Consider the following 15,097-nt stretch of genomic DNA (forward strand, 5'->3'; position numbering starts at 1 on the left):
TAGCATTGGTGGTTTAATCCTTTAGGTAGTTTAGGGCCTTAGAATGCTCCTTTGAGGAGTTTACGGCCTAAAGACCATATCCCCTAGAGTTTACGGCCGTAAACTCCTATGGGGTGGCTGTTTTAATTCTTTTAAGCCTCTTGCACACAAAGGATAAATTCTAGACTTTTGTTTAAGGCTAAAGGGGACTTTAGGCACACTTTGGTGCCTTCACTTGGAGTTTACGGCCCAAGAGCATTTCTTGGCCGTAAACTCCCTTTTAGGGATGATTTTGATGTGTTTTACTCCCCATTCAAGCTACAAGTAATAGAGGGTTAAAGTCTAAAGCCTTAAGGGGGTGTTTAGGGCACTTTAAGCCCTTGAAAAAGGTGTTTACGGTCCAAGAAACTCTTGGGTCGTAAACTCCTAAAACTATGTGTTCTTGATTGTCTTCTAGCTTTAAGATATCATACATAATGTCCTTAACTAGCTACCTAACAAGGAAATGGGACTAGATAGCTCTTAGGCTTCGTTTTGGAGTTTACTCCCCAAGAACGTTCTTGGGCGGTAAACTCCCGGATCTTACATATTTGACATGTAAACTATGTTATTAAGCATAAAACAAGTAATAAAACACAACTAGGGAAGTGGACTCACGACTTGGGATGAAAACCCGAAGATCCGTGAGAGAGAAATTGGCTTTTCTCTAGTTGGAAATGTGAATAATGAATAATTTAGTTCAGAAATCTATTTATAGTCCTGAAATATTTTGGCAGAAAATATTTTATTCTGGAATTGGACTCTAACATGATGAAGTGTTGAAATGCTCAAGTTTCACAAACCCATGAGCATCCACTCTCCTGATATCACCTTAAATGTAAACCCTAATGTATACAAACTTATTCGGTAGAGTTTGAAGTTCATTGAAACTAGACTAGCTTCTATTGAATAGTTAGTGTTCGTACAAAATGGAAATTTCAGGTTGTCACACTAGCCCTTCCTAATCAATAGGCCCACCCCTAACATACAAATAAGCCTAATCAACCATATAATGGGCCAAGCCCACTCACGTAAATAGGTCCAAGCCTATATGCATGCCAATGGGCCTAACCCAACATACAATGCAAGAGTCACAAAGATACTTAGAATCCTACATAACACATTTTATGTTGGTTTTTGAGCATTCTAACACTCCTAAGTGTACATGCAACCCTAAATACCTTGGATCTATGTTTTCTGCAAAAATGAACTTTCCAAGGTATTCATCCTAACTAGCATAATAACATTGATTCAAATGAATATATCAAGTTAGAATTACATACCTCTTATATGTAGAATGTCTTCATGAATCTTGAGTGCCTAGTGCCCCAAGTGTGACACCTTAAATGGTTCACACAACACCAAATACTCATGGAATGGCTTGAGAGAAAATCACACTTCATGAAAATCGGCTAACGCTTTCTATCACACATAGTGGCCGATTTTGTCAACAATAAGATGCTTATATAGTTAGTGACAATTAGGGTAAACCCTAATTGTCATGGCTTTCCATTTCCTTGGATCCATAGGTTCAAATACACCATGGAGCATCCTATGTGTTTTAGCCCAACTTGATAATCCATAGACTCTTAGCCCACTATACAAGTATGGATGATTTACACAATCAACCCATATATTTAATTAGTCTTCTTTTGATCACTTAATTAATCCTAGATTAATTCTTGATCAATACTAATTAAATAATCTTATTAATATATTAGAACTAATAATATATTAATAAACCTTAAGTGTTATTTCTCTCATTATAGTCTATCCAAATGCATGATGTCGTGCAACCCAAATAGACCATGTCGGGTCGGGTCAAGTATTACCAATTATAGTTATGGACTTAGACATTAATCCAATAGTCTCCCACTTGGATAAGTCTAAAACTAGTATTGCAAGTATGACTTCAAGAACCGACTGGTAATCGTAGCTCTCAAAAGCTTATGTCGAACTTTGACCTTGCCGATGATCTCTGACCTTTATCAATGACTTGTCCATTAGATAAGGGATCATATATTCCTCCATTCTAGATATCGCATGGACTGAGACATGGATTATAATCATTCTCTCTGTCCATTTTTTGTTTCCCGATTTTTGATTTATGACGACTGACTAATTGAACAGATCAAATCAGTCCAGGCCCAGCCGAGCACTTACATTTGTCATCACCAAATCATCGAGGGGCCCACAAATATCACTTTTATCCTGAAGGTAAAAGAAACGGATAAACTTCGACTCATATGGCTTGTTCTACTACTTGTTGAATCATACACAAAGGCACGTTCTATAACATCGAGTTACCAATGCGTTTTCGTGCAATCAATGTATAACCAACTCATAGTAACAACTTATATCTCTAGGTTTGAAGAATATAAGATATTATCGTCTCATGATCACTCGTGATAAAATCCATGAAGTGATTCCAATGAGTGCGGGTTGAATCCAATACTCAGAACTTATGAGCACTCATGAGTGTTGTAGTACCAACTTGTCCAACATCTTAGACCTCTACAAGCCCAACCAATGACAGTCTTTATTCATATCTACTTCCAACATATGATCTACTGTGGATGGTTTGAATAACTTAGTCATTCATAACACTGACCTAGTTCTTATGGAAGTCAAAACATGCAAATTGAAACACAAGAATAATTGAATCCAATATGGTCTCAGACCTTATGAATATAAATAAAACACCTTTTATTTATCACCATATGATTACACATTATTCATTGCATACTGTTTCAGCTATCAACTTAATTCTTGAATTTAAAACAATAGTAGTCCCATGCTCCAAGCATGTACACTATGTTTTCTAAACACTAGTCCTGCCGCACACCAAGTATGCATACTATGTTTGTCTATGATCTTTACTTTGTGAAATAGATCAACTGAACATAACTCCAATGATCCTCTTTTCACAGTCCCAAATCCTTACTGCAAATGCAAGAATTCCAAATTCATGCCATTTACTAAAATCTGTTAGATTCTAAACTTATATGCATTGATCCTCTTGTAATGATTATGCACAAAGTCAGAAAGACTTGACAACAAACATTACAGAGCATTCCAAAGGAGATCAACTCCTTGGAAACACCCTTCTTGCATTAAGTTTCTTCTAATCTTACACAGATTGAATAATTTTTAACTTTGAAACATTTCCATATTCCATTTGACTATCACTTCTGAACAAGTGTTGCATCCTTACAGATTATGTCAATATGGTCCTTCCATAATTAACATTATACTTCCAACTGTCCCTGAGCAACCAATCTTTGGTAAACCTTAGATTGTCCTCAACAATTGCTTAATCCTTTTAGTCATATCTAATTCTAGACCTTTTCCCTTCTTAATGCCCCAGGCATTTGGAAAATTTTAGAAATGATGAATATTATAGCACATGTAATCGATCCTATATCTGAAGCATATGGGACACGATTCATGATGTCTCACATAAATACATGATACTAGACCAGTCCTTTTGCTACAATATTTCTATTTTTCAAGTTCTCATAATTTCATATTATGAAAAGGGATGCCGTAATCATAATCGAATTTTAGAACGCAAATAATAGACCCATATATAGAATTTCCTTATGTTGAGCCATTCCAACATGAAATTCATATATATATATATATATATATATATATATATATATATATATATATATATATATATATATATATATATATCCTTGACTAAATACGATTAAAATCTCAATCTAAGCTTTTAGATTTGAGATGAAGTATAATTTCCTCGCCCTTAATTCTAGCAAAACAACTTTTTCCCAATTGAAACCTTTTGTTTTCTATAATTAACATTGCTAGCTTGCAACCTTTATCATAATTATCATGCTCCCACTAACATGATGATTATTAGCATAACACTTATGCTCCCACTAGCTTTGACATGTACTTAGAAATCAGCTAAACTTCTAGAAAAACAATACTTTATTGACTTTCTTACCAAAGTTTAGATTTTTGATACTAGATTGCTTTGATAAAACTTTATCAATATCATACACCTAATCTTAGATAGCTCACAGGTGTGTCTACACAATTTAAGAACTATGAAAAGGGATGCCGTAATCATAGTCTCGATTGTTTAGACCTTTGCCACTTCTCACAAGTCCATGTTAGTGTGCCGGTTAACCACTCATGCTCCACTAATGACTTTGAGAATGCTAATATCATACTTGCTACCTAGCTAAAATCTACTTAGTGAAAGTGTTTCCTCACCATCATTTTCATGAACAGGAGAGAAACCTTATGACACTTAGATTTAATGGTGTATGTGTTCTTATCCATGTGAATTGTCAAAACCATAGTCACAAGACAAGGATAATGACAAATTCAAACTCATATTGACTGAACTCAATCTTAATTTCTTGCCATCTGGCAGCCCGAGGGCCTGCCATTGCTTCCAAGTTGTTGTGCAACGAATTGAGAACTCTAAGAACTCATATGCAAAGCCAACTTTAATTGGAATGGGCACAAAATATGTCAACATGATAGGTTATAAACCTCAATTCGTGTGCTAGTGAAGAACTTCAGGTTTTATTCTTGATTAGTTCTTGAGACTTTCAAGATCTTTAAGACTCCCACTGTCCTCTTGACATATAAGACTCTCTTGTCAAATATTCAAGAGATAGTGTGGATTCTAATCAAGACAAACACTTCACACAATTGGCCTTAGTTGGTCTTTGTTTTATCCAAAACATCACAACTTACCAATTTCAAATGTACAAGAGTAGAAAACTTTTACTCTTACATTTGACAAGTGTTTTTTAAACCTTCTTTAAGACATGTCACTCAAGTTAAAATCTTGTAGTATGACTCTAAGAATTGTTTTGGAATGAAATATGACTCATCTTCTTGATTTAACCACTTCAACAATTCATAACTCCTCTTCTTAGCTACCAGAATGCACTTAGAGGATGAATTGTGATAAGGTCTCTTAATCATTAAGATGATTATATAACATGATACTAAAGTACTCTCCCATCTTTTCAAATTTGAGAAACTTTTATCCTTCTGCCTAATTTGATTCTTCTCATTCGTTCTGCCATACACTGAATTTTTTTTCCAATGCTTCAGAATTATACTTAAGCCTGTAAGTATAACCATATTTACTAAACTCTAGTAAATCATGAAGAATAGTCTTATCGATTTTTTGCGGTGGACTTAATCAGTGCACAAGAATGTGTACTCGATCCTTTAGTCCTTTACTTGACTCACACATCCATGTGAACAAGTAGTTAGTCTTAATTTTTCCAATGCTTGAAAGTTCTCATTCATCATGCTATACAACTTGCATGATTCCAAGTCTCTATCCAACTGAAACTTGGGTGATGAGAATCTTTTCTTATTTGGTAAATTTAGACACTAACACAAATGAAAGAATCAAAGTCATATTTCCACTCTTGCTCTTAATGGAATCTTATAAGCAACATAGTTTTTCACAAATGTCATTGTAAGGATATTTTAAAATAAATAATATCAAAAAAATTTCCTTTTATTTTAAAAGCTTTGTGGAAAAACTATCCTTACAGTGCAAAAGTACATGAAAACTTTGTTGTTATCTATTCTTAAGCAATATATCACAACTCCTAAGAAGTAGCTCAAGAATCCGATCTTCAACTTATGCGATAGAAATCCATCTACACGATCAGATTCAGTATATTCTTTCTTTAAGTTTCCTTCATTTTTCCTTTGATTCTTAAAACATCAACATGTGACCCAGTCACATCATGTAATAAGAATCTTAGAATAGAAACTTAATAGAGTTAGATAGTGGCCTTTACCTGAAGTAGAGTCAAACTTATTGACTTTAACATCACTAGGTAAATTTGGCAGCTTCGCAACCAATGCCCCTTTCTTTGGCAATGGACCCTTGATAATGGGACTATCTCAGACTTAGCCTCTCTCTTTACCATTTGGTCAATCAAGTTGACTATGACCGATCCCTTTCCATTGGGAAGAGAGAGCTTTACTAGATATCCAATGTCATCATTGTCAATGTTGATAAAGTTTTAGGAAGTTGATCTTAGAAAATAGATAAGATCAATAAGGGTCTTGTCATAGTTTGTTTCATAGGAGTCCCAAAGGAACTCACCATGTGACTTAGAAAGTGATTGAACCACCAACTTTCTCAAGACTTTGACACCCAACTCTCCTGGCTTGTCAATATGTGACTTCATCTCCAAGATGTGATCACACATAGACCTTGCTTGCCAATAGGGCTAGAGTGAGCTTGAACTTGTGGGATAGGGAGAATAATTGGAGGAGGTGAAAGAAGTATGATTTCCATGGGACATCATCTTCATTTGGGAAAGCTTGTTTCAAGAGATTTAGGAAGATCATAAATGTCTAAACCAGACATCTTTTGGGAGATATTCAAGATAGTTGATTTAAAGTCCTTAATATAACACCCAATATGAAATATTAAGGCTAGGATCCAACAAAATACTTTTATAAATTGGAAGAGGGATGCCATAATCCAAGCTATAAAATATTTGAAGGTAGGTGAATGACGATTCACCAATTTCCACCAAGATAAACGAAATGTATTATTAGGTTTTAATTGGTTTTGAAACTCCTAGATTCTTTTGAGATTCATTGAACTTTTCAATGGCATGTTTCAATCTCGAGTGTGCCCTTCAGGTTTTGTGACTGGGATTCCGAGGATCACAAAATTAGGTGTGAAGTAACCATGCGAATATACTTGGTACCCTTAATATTTACCCCTTAATCGATGTGTCGGTTAACCACACACGCTCCATCGATACTATGATAAAAATTAAGTTACCATATGCCTACCTTGTTAAATACGAGTTAGTGTGCTGGTTAACCACACACGCTCCACTAACCGACTTAAACAAAGTGCAAAGTGTAATTTCATGGATAAGCACCTTATTCACATTTTCCTAAGTAACTAAGATTGGGTATTTATAAAAGGTTTAGTTACTTAGTATTTATCATTAATACTTTTAATGAAGGGGGAATTCTAGTCCTTTTCCTACCCGTTCGGCAAACGGCCCTCCACCAGTTAAGGAAGCGGTGGGTGAGAGTGGACATCCATTAAACTGCCATTTTATAGGCAGTAACCTTATACCCCCCTTATAGAACGGCTTCGTGAATGAGTCCTACTAACGGTAAGACTGACTTGCTCTTATATATATATATATATATATATATATATATATATATATATTATTAACTTATAATATTATAAAGTATAAGGGTTAAATTTTAACTTTTAAAATTCTAAGGGCTAACTTGGAATTAAAGTATTCATAAGTGAAAACTTTTCAAATTCCAAAACTTAAGGGAAAGTTTTGAAACTATTCAAAACTAATTAATTCCATAACATATGTGTTTAAAGTAGTTTTCATTAAAAAACTCTTCAAATTCCATAACTTGAGGACAAGTTATGGAAGACTTTAAACTAATAAAAGAATGTAACTTTTCTTTATTTTGTAACTTATTGAATTAATTAAGGTTATACATTTTAATGATTTAAGGAAGTGACTCTTGAACCTCCATAACTTGAGGACAAGACTCTTCATTTTTGTAACCATTGCCAACTTTTATTAGTTTTATGAAACTTAAATGTGACTTTTTATATAACTTGAGGACAAGTTACAAAAACACATTTTAGAATCATCTCTTAGATTAAAATGCATTGAAAACACATAGTCAATTAACTTATATATTAATCTAAGCAACTCATATGAACAAAGATAATTCACATCAAACTTTTTCATGTAATTAGCATAATTTTTAAACTAATACAAAACATGAATCTATCGACAATTATCTTTGAAATTGGATTAGCATGAACATTACCACATCAAAAACAAGTTTATAAGTCCAAAAACATCTTAGGGTAATGTTCTTAGTCCATTTCTAGCCAAAAAAAACTCGAAAATATGTTGTCTGGGGCTCCTACTCGTCGAGTGTATCAACCTACTCGACGAGTTCATCAGTGGACTCGGCGAGTCTAGTGCCCAGAAAGCCAGAAAATCGATTTTTTTTCCAGCAGTTTTCAGCAACTTGCATCAAGTATAAGAGAAAGCAAGCCTAGTCTCTGATACCACTGTTGGTTTTTGAGCATTCTAACACTCCTAAGTGTACATGCAACCCTAAATACCTTGGATCTATGTTTTCTCTATTATACATGAAAAAATGAACTTTCCAAGGTATTCATCCTAACTAGAATAATAACATTGATTCATATGAATATATCAAGTTAGAATTACATACCTCTTATATGTAGAATGTCTTCATGAAGCTTGAGTGCCTAGTGCCCCAAGTGTGACACCTCAAATGGTTCACACAACACCAAATACACATGGAATGGCTTGAGAGAAAATCACACTTCATGAAAATCGGCTAGCCCTTTCTATCACACATAGTGGCCAATTTTGTCAACAATAAGATGCTTATATAGTTAGTGACAATTAGGGTAAACCCTAATTGTCATGGCTTTCCATTTCCTTGGATCCATGGGTTCAAATACACCATGGAGCATCCTATGGGTTTTAGCCCAACTTGATAATCCATGGAGTCTTAGCCCACTATACAAGTATGGATGATTTACACAATCAACTCATATATTTAATTAGTCTTCTTTTGATCACTTAATTAATCCTAGATTAATTCTTGATCAATATTAATTAAATAATCTTATCAATATATTAGAACTTATAATATATTAATAAACCTTAAGTGTTATTTCTCTCATTATAGTCTATCCAAATGCATGATGCCATACAACCCAAGTGGACCATGCCGGGTCGGGTCAAGTCTTACCAATTATAGTTATGGACTTAGACATTAATCTAACATTTTAGCGGGTTGGCATTGGCGCCTTCGACTCACAAGTACAGTGAGGAGACTCACCTCAAACTGAATATAACCAAATCACACATGTACTGTTGCTACAAGGCTCCTCACACTAAACATACCTAAAAATCATCCCTAATCAATAATTAGGGTAATAACCTATAAACAAAGGTCTAAATCCTAACCCATCTTACTATAGGTAAAAGACCATCTTACCATTCCTTTGCTTGACCCATCTAACCATGGACCAAACCCAAAATGACCCAAGGACCAAAATAGCCCATATGGACTTCTAGTGAGTACGCCCAACATACCACCCTACTACACCCAATATACTGAATGATCATCAAGAAGGAATTTGGTCGAGACCCGTTACGCGCAACGTACTAGAGAGGTCTGCCCAACATACTCCAGTTGAAGCCAGAACAACCTTCTAAGCTCTTAATAACTTAAGATGTAATGCCCAACTCCTAGATTTAACTCTAAGGGACGTCTTAAGTCATAAAGTTCCTGAATTTATGACTTTGCATGGCTTAATGGAGTCCAAACCAAAGCCTTGAATTCATATCTTCACCCAAGGACCACTAACTCATGCATTGAAGAGATATACCCATCAAGATTCGATTTTTGTGACTTAATGACCTCTAAAATGACTAGAAATGAGGCTCAAAGGTTTTGGAGTAACTTCTACTCACAAGATGTAACGTCCCAAAAATCCGTACCAAAAATTTTTCTTTAAATCATTACTAAAGCCATATTCATAAAAACATATCATAAGTCATAACATAAATTCAGAGTATCATTTCCAAAAAATATTTTCATTATCAGAGTAAAACATCCCAGGCTGACTAATCAATGGTTTGTGCCATGTGATCACCCTGAGCTCTTCCCTCCGCTACCGGAAGTACCTGAAACCAAAACTGAAAATCGTAAGCATGAAGCTTAGTGAGCTCCCCCAATGTACCACATACCTTGCATAAACACATACTACACATACTGGGCCACGCCCGCTATTCCGGGCCTCGCCCTCTATTTTGGACCTCGGCCGCTACAACGTCCCCGCTGCTCCAGGCCCCGCCTAGCTTCGAGCCCCGCTCGGATACAAATATGTTTCTTTTAGGCCCTGCCTGTCTTTAGGCCCTGCCCGCTAACCACGTAATACAAAATAGCATATAACAGATAACTAAACATACCCTACTGTATTCCTGTCCTAAGGCCTCGCCCCTATCTTGTTACTAGCGAGTCATGGAACCCCGTCCAAGCTCCTACTGTAAGTGAGATACGGGCCCCCGCCCACACTCACTCCATATCTATCTCGGGCCTTGCCCTTGCTCTGCTACTAATGAGATATAGAACACCATCCATACTCTGCTATTGGTGAGATACGGGACCTCGCCCACACTCACCTCCCTACCAGGCACATACATACATCACACACACAACAAGTATACTCTATCATGCAAACCATTCCTTGGGCACCCGCCCGACATTGGACCTTGGTCCTGAATATCATACAAGCAAACAGTGCCTAGGGATAACCCCCGGGTCTTCCTACTCATAACTACATGGGTCGGCATTGTGGCCGTAGACCCATTCACACAAAGGGAAACTCACCTGCACTGCTGAACTTTTGCTGAGCCCTCTGACTGTTGACCGACAATTCTATGAACCGCTACTCCACTAGCTCCCCGAGCTACCAATATCAATATACATAACACTTAGATCCAAAAAAAACTCTAGAATCCAACTAAGTCCACTCTTGTCAAAGTCAAAGTCCTGGTCAATGTCAAACTTCTTGACTGACTCCACTCGCCGAGTCAACCCGTTGACTCGCCGAGTCCTTATGCTCTGAAACTCTCACAATACTCCTCAACTCGTCGAGTCACCACCCCGACTCGTCGAGTTCAACGATCTCAGAGTCCCATCCTGTCCAACTCACTGAGTTACCACTCAACTCACCGATTTAAGTCTTAACCAGAAAGGTTGAGGTTCTGCGATCCAACTCGTCGAGTCCAAGAACAGACTCATCGAGTCCATGGCAATATTCAATAGACTCGCCGAGTTGTTCTTCCAACTCGTCGAGTTCCTGCCTATCTTCATCCAACTCGTCGAGTCCACCCATGTGCCTCGTCGAGTAGCTTCAGTTCTTAATCCACACAGTGGTTTTTCGAGCCATGCGGGGGCTCCATCTTGTAGATCCACTCTTCCAAAGTCTATTCCTCACCTAAAGTTGCAAACTTTACGTGAAACCAAGGAGCTATAGCCTTGAAACACTCTAGGGCTAGGGCTTGGGGAAAACATGCTTTACCAACACACCAAAAACTGATACTTTATGGGTCTCTGGGCCAAGACACACCTAGATCTGAAGTAGCAACCTCAGATCTGAACTTCTAACTCAAAAAGGCTCCTTATCATACCAAAATGGCCCCAAAGCATCATCCATGACAAGATCTAGAAGCAACAAACGCAATGTGACAGACTGTTACATTCAAACTGATGTTCACAACAAAAGGGTTGGATCCTCCAGCTCCTTAGTGGTCAATTCCTCCAAATCTTCCTCTTGCAAAAGCCCCAAACTCACTTTCTTCCTTCCCTCACTTAACTTAGGGTTTGGAATTGTGTATAGCAGCTTCTGGCCAACAAGGGGGACTAAGGAGATGACATACAGTCCTTTAAATAGGGTGCAAACCCTCGGACTAGGGCTTTCCTCGATCAAACCAGACTCGCTGAGTCCACTTGCCGACTCGTTGAGTCGGTCACTTATTCCATAACCCGGATCCCGCTCCAACTCATCGAGTTCACATATGGACTCGACGAGTTGACCCCTTGACTTAATGTTTTCCTTTCCTTTCTTAGTCTTTCTGATTCTGGGTGTTACAACTCTCCCCCAGTTAAACTAAATTTTGTCCTCAAAGTTTCTCTACGGACAATCGCCCTTCAATCTGCTTTCAACACTCTGCTTGATAGACCTAACACCCGCTGACTACCTTCGTTGGCCTTCCGCCCGGTCATTCTGACTAACATTAATCCTTGCGGATAATATTGTCGGGTTAACCGTAACCCTGACCACTCTGGAAACACGACTTACTCAACTGACAATCCTTCTGGTACTCCCCGAGTACTCATGTTGGACATCCTAGGGGTTCACCCCCTTTTCCTTGTCCGTTTTTCGGCCTCCCCAAGGCAACGTTCCATAACCAACTACCTCCCTTATCGCTGTGAAGGACTTACCCTTCACCGAATCCATTACTCTTGCTACTTCCAGGGCGGTCATTACTGCCAGTACCCACTGGATACTTCTTACTACTATAGCTTAGTGCTGAGCACCCATCACAACGAATGGTTTAGATAATCCTTTGAGCAAAAGATTCATCCCTGCAACGGTTAGACTCAAACAAGAGCTGCGCAATAGGGTCAAACCCTTCCCTCTGAGATTATCCAACCCTGTTGTGAGATGCATAGCACTCCCCGATCAAATAGTTGTACTGCACCGTAGCCTTCTTACCATCACTGCCACTGACTGAAAATTTTTGTTGCCCTTTATCCGCCTTCCGGATGAACTGAGACCACCCTGGTCCCTACTAATCTATCAATATCTGGATTACCGGACTCCTACCGGTCACTAGACCCATCGTAATCTCTCAGTTGCTCCCAGCGACTTCCGAAGAAACTTCGGCCACCTAATACTGCTCCATCTACCCTGCCACTCTGGCGCTACAAGTCCTAGAATCCTCGATCCCCTAACTTGACCCTAAGGTCCTCACCAGGTCCCACCTGTGCTACTAAAACTCACAGGCCTCGCCCACGGGTCTCACCCGACTATACTACCGAGCAACCCTGCTCTCAGGTCTCACCTATACTGCTACTCACCTACGGGCTTCGCCCACGGGTCTCACCCAACTACATCCTGGAGCAGCCTCTCCCAAGGTCTCATCTTTCTAGGTCTATGCAGGCTAGTTCCATACTATTCTTATCAACTATCCATTCCTGATCCTTTCCTTGATCACTAGGAGGTAAGGGCCTCACCTAAACTCCGCTAACTAGGAAATACAGGCCCCCGCCCACTCTCCGCTAACTAAGCTGCTAGGGAATGCTACGGCTTACCCGTAGTCTTACAACACCTTCCATGCTAACTGACCGCTAGTGAATGTTACGGCTACCCTGTAGTCTTACAACACCTTCCACCACTGGGTCGCTGACGAGAAAAAAAATGTTGCGGCTCTTCCGCCACTCTACCATGCTCTACATGTTGTCTCTGCCACTGACTATTAACACGTAAGCATCCCATGCTAAACGTTCTCAAAATCGTCATTTCGACTCACTCGAGTCTTGCAGGCGATCCTCCATTCTGAAATTCCAACCAGTCACTAACCATCTCGATTACATGAACTCTCTGTAGGGAAGTTTCTCAAACTCCCAACCCTGAACTCATCAACCCATCCATCGTTGTGCTACTTCTTTTCCTTCTCAGAGGTCGTGTACTCATCCTGGATCTACGTGCTCTTACCCCTATACTCTCGGAGGGTTCTCCCCCACTTTGATCATGCCTACCTCACTGCTCAATGCTTGAGAAGAATTCCCAATCTTCTCTGCTATACCGCAATCAATCTACTGAAGAACCAAGCTTGCCATAGCTAGGGATCTAACCGATCCATCACTCAATAACACCTTTCTGAATCCAGCGGGTCACTACTAAGTTCCACACAAGCATGCTATGGTTACTGCATCCTAAGTAACCTGCTTCCATAGGGCACAACCCCTAACTACCATTTTAATATCCAAGGCATGCAGATGGCATATAACTAAATCACAAGCAAGCCACATAATTCTCAAATACTCATACCAATAACGATGCAGAACCATAACCATATAATCATGAATAAAGGGAACAGAAACGAAAGTCACATACCTGCAACATCCGATGCTGCTTGCGTCTCCATGGTAGTCGTCTAAAAAGCCCTGCATCCTACCGCAGGCGTCTCTGCTCGGCCCTGACGGCCGTCTGAGATCCTCAGAGTTGCTGGGGCAGATGCTATCACCCATCCTGCCGAAAGCAAACTGGGGCACTAGGCCTTCTTGTGGCCCCGCTGACTGCAGTGAAAACATATCAGGTCTGATCCCTGTGTGGTGGTAGTAGTACAATCCCTGCTAAGATGACCAGTCCGACCGCACTTGAAGCAGCCCAAATCTCTACCACTATCACTCCTACATGCACCCTCGTGCGTCCTGCCGCACCTTTCACATTGTTCGCGACTCTGGTAATCCCTCGATCTCGAATCTGACCCCTTGGGCCTTTTTCCCGAACCTGTGGCTACCTGAACCTCATCCGGATTCCTCTTTCGGATCTGTTCCAAATCGATCTCCCTCTCTCTAGCTCGTGCGATCATATCCTCCAACGATTTGCAGCTGGACCTGCTCACAAACTGCCTGATATCATCCCTCAATGTCTCGTGGTATCGGGCCTTCTTCATCTCCTCATCTGTGACATACTGCGGAACAAGAAGGGCCCTCTCCCTGAACTTGGCGGTGATCTCCGCCACAGTCTCAGTAGTGTGCGTCAAATCCTGAAACTCCCGTGCCAATTGCTGCACCTCAATAATCGGTGAAAACTCAGCCCTGAACCTAGCCGAGAAATCACTCCATGTCATCGCGTCCAACGCGACATCATCACCAATGGCATGTCCAACCTCCTCCCACCAATCCTTTACTTTGTCCTTCAGGAGACAGGAGGCAAGTCTTACCTTGTTCCCCTCGGGACACCAGCTCGAACGGAATGCGTTGGCGACATTGTCCAACCACCTGCTGCTAGCGATGGGGTCCCTAGCCACATGATAATCTGGTGCTCCGCATGCTCTAAACTCTCGGAATGTCAAAGTACGTGCTCCCATCAAAACCATCATCTAGGTACGGAAGGCTCCTAGCCTCTCATCCAAGATCTCCAGTTTACCCTCCTTGACTGTTCCAAAGATCATAGGAGTCTGATCTAGGATACTGCGTGTAACCTTAGCTGATATCAACTCCCTCATCCGATCCTCGAGCTGCTCGACTCCTGAACCCGAGCCTGATCCCTCTCCGGCGCCTGATCCGCCCACTGGCCTCTCACGCAATGTCACCAAGCTGAAAACACATCACCATAACTATCAGGATACTCGTCACTGATGAGGGATCATACACACACTACAATTTTCCCGATCTCATCTCAGCCTTTCCCGAATCGAGTACGGAT

Source organism: Lactuca sativa, chromosome 8 (genome assembly GCF_002870075.4).
Source record: "Lactuca sativa cultivar Salinas chromosome 8, Lsat_Salinas_v11, whole genome shotgun sequence".
Classification (NCBI taxonomy): domain Eukaryota; kingdom Viridiplantae; phylum Streptophyta; class Magnoliopsida; order Asterales; family Asteraceae; genus Lactuca; species Lactuca sativa.